This window comes from Sebastes fasciatus, unplaced genomic scaffold (assembly GCF_043250625.1).
Source record: "Sebastes fasciatus isolate fSebFas1 unplaced genomic scaffold, fSebFas1.pri Scaffold_133, whole genome shotgun sequence".
Classification (NCBI taxonomy): domain Eukaryota; kingdom Metazoa; phylum Chordata; class Actinopteri; order Perciformes; family Sebastidae; genus Sebastes; species Sebastes fasciatus.
The window spans coordinates 8,771-11,525 of NW_027428169.1; the positions used below are offsets into that span (position 1 = coordinate 8,771).

A 2,755-nucleotide genomic window follows, 5' to 3' on the forward strand; every position below is an offset into this window, starting at 1 on the left:
CTGTATGTTGTCAGGGACATGTTGATTGGATCCAGATATCTGTAAACTCTTTTATTTTTACTTATGCAACATTAATTGTTCGGAATAAATTGTATTATTATGCTTTAACCCGTCTGTTTGGAAAATCTCTTTGTCACACAAGATTAACCAACACGTAACTGGGCCTTGACCTCTCGGAGGTAGAAGGCCAGTTCCTTCAAGAGGAGCTTTCACATAACTCCATTTTATCATCACGGCTCCAGCTGCTCTCTGTTGAAGCAGACAGTTTGGTGGCTCCATGGACAAGAAGGTGGTGCTGATTACAGGCTGCTCCTCGGGAATCGGTCTCAGCCTGGCTGTCCGGCTGGCCTCTGATCCTAACAAAACATTCAAAGGTAACCGCAGCTGACACGGTCTTTTATTGTGTTCCTTATGTGCTTGCATTGGGTCAGGAGCTGTTGATGTAAAGGACCTTCTAAGCCAGGGGTCTCTTTAGCTCCTCTCCATTGGCTCCCTGTGGAATTTTTTTTAGAAATTAGTGGAAATGAATAGCTGTGTTTTGTTCACATTTTCATTTTTATTTATCATTGTTGTAGGTCTATAGAACGACGGTACGACGGAGTATTAGGGCCACATTGAGGAAAAAAATAAATCTGAGATTTCAAGAATAAAGTCACAATATTATAAAGTAGTAATTTTTACTTGTTATTTTCTTTATTTCTCGTAAAGTTATGACTTTAGTCTCGTAATATTACGACTTTTTTGTCTTAAAGTTATGACTTTATTCTCATAATATAACGACTTTTTTTCTCCTAAACTTCTGACTTTATTCTTGGAAACTTCTGACTTTTTTTCTTGTAAAGTTATGACTTAATTCTTGTAATATTCTGACTTTATTCTGTAAATCTCAGATGTTTTTTCCCTCAGTGTGGCCCTAATACTCCGTAGTACATTTGCTCTTTGGCCCTCACTGCATTAGACTTATATACTATATACTTAGACTATAAACTGTGTTACCTTCATCACAATGATCAAATGTTTTTGTGGCTCCAGACAGTTTTTTTTTTTTTTGCCTAAAATGGCTTTTAGGATAGTAAAGGTTGCTGACCCCTGTTCTAAGCCCATGGAGACACTGTACAGTATGTAATGTACTGTATGTGATACTGGACTAAACAAACGTCTTGACACTGCAACCAGAGATATTCTGCAACACATATGTGATTTATATCTAAAAGTATTGTGAAATCTGTATCAAGACATGCCACTAAGTGCTGCTCTCTGTTTAGTGTATGCCACGATGAGAAACCTGGCCAAGAAGGAGCGTCTTTTGGAGTGTGTGAAAAGCCTGCACAAGGATACCTTGGACATACTCCAAATGGACGTGACCGTCCGGCAGTCCATCCTGGATGCGAGGGACAGGGTTGTGGAGAAACGAGTGGACATTCTGGGTATGCCTCTTGTGTCAGCGTGTTCTCATATAAGGTTGTGATTTGTGTGTGTTTAAAGCTGGAGTGGGTAGAAAATGGAGGAAATAGGATTTAAAAAAGTTATTTTTATAAAACAGTAGTAGCGCATGAGACAGGTAATCGGAAAAAAATCATGTGCCTTGGTGTCCTCCGGTGTCCTCCGGTCGTCCTAACGGCATCTGCAGGATTTCACACACCGGAGGAAAACAACCAATCAGAGCCAAGCTGTGGAGTCTGAGCAGCTGTCAATCACTCCGATCAAATGTCAAACTAGGAAACGCTGATCAAATATGATTCAATATTCTGGAATTTTTGCCCAATGATGCCAAAAGTATACTGCCTACTGCCGCTTTAACGGCTTATCCTCACTTCTCCCAGTGTGTAACGCTGGCGTGGGTTTGATGGGTCCGCTGGAGGTGCAGTCCTTGGACTCGATGAGGCAGATTCTGGAGGTCAACCTCCTCGGTACCATCCAGACCATCCAGGCTTTCCTGCCGGAGATGAAGGCTCAGGGCCAGGGGCCGTATTCTGGTCACCGGGAGCAACCGGGGGGCTTCAAGGTGAGACAAGCACGTGGTTGAGGATTCACTGAATGTCAACGGTGTTCCACGTGTGCAGTTTTTCCAATGATTTGATAGAAATCGCAAAAATGTTGTTGTTGCTGCCGTGCATGAAATTGTCAAACAACCCATCTCTGTGCTTCATGCTCTCTTGCAGGCCTCCCCTTTAATGAGGTGTACTGTGCCAGTAATTTGCAATAGAGGGAGCATGTGAGAGTTTGGCTGTCCTCCTGCAACACTTCAATATCCAGTGAGTTTTAATGTTTGCTGCATCTTGCTTCTATAGTTTAAAAGGCCGTTAACTGTAAATGATTATGCTTTGTCCCGCAGCGTGAGTCTCATTGAGTGTGGTCCAGTCAACACCGACTTCCTGTTCAACCTGCAGAAGGCAGAGCTCGGGGATACGTCTCTCCAAACAGGTCGATGCCCTCACACTCAGCCTCTATGAGAAATACCTGCAGCACTGCGCTTCCGTTTTCCAAAACGCAGCACAGGACACTGAGGACATTGTAAAGGTATGGTGATAAGACAGAACTTTATTTATCCAGAGGGAAAGTGTTGCAATACAAAGAGTGCAAAAACATTATAAAAATATCAATAAAGGTGAAAGTATATAAAATGTCAATAAACAGATATCTGAAATACACAAAATCCAAAATGTACACAATGCCAAAAATGTAAACAAGTTTAAAAGGCTCATAATTTGCTCATATCTCATGTAGCTTGTATGTCTACAGTAGATTATAACTG

The 2,755-nt window shown here is 41.7% G+C and overlaps 1 pseudogene; it reads left to right on the forward strand.

Moving 5' to 3' along the window:
• Positions 1-224: 224 nt before the first annotated feature.
• LOC141763658 (estradiol 17-beta-dehydrogenase 1-like) lies at positions 225-2,529 on the forward strand (annotated as a pseudogene).
• The last annotated feature ends 226 nt before the right edge of the window (positions 2,530-2,755 follow it).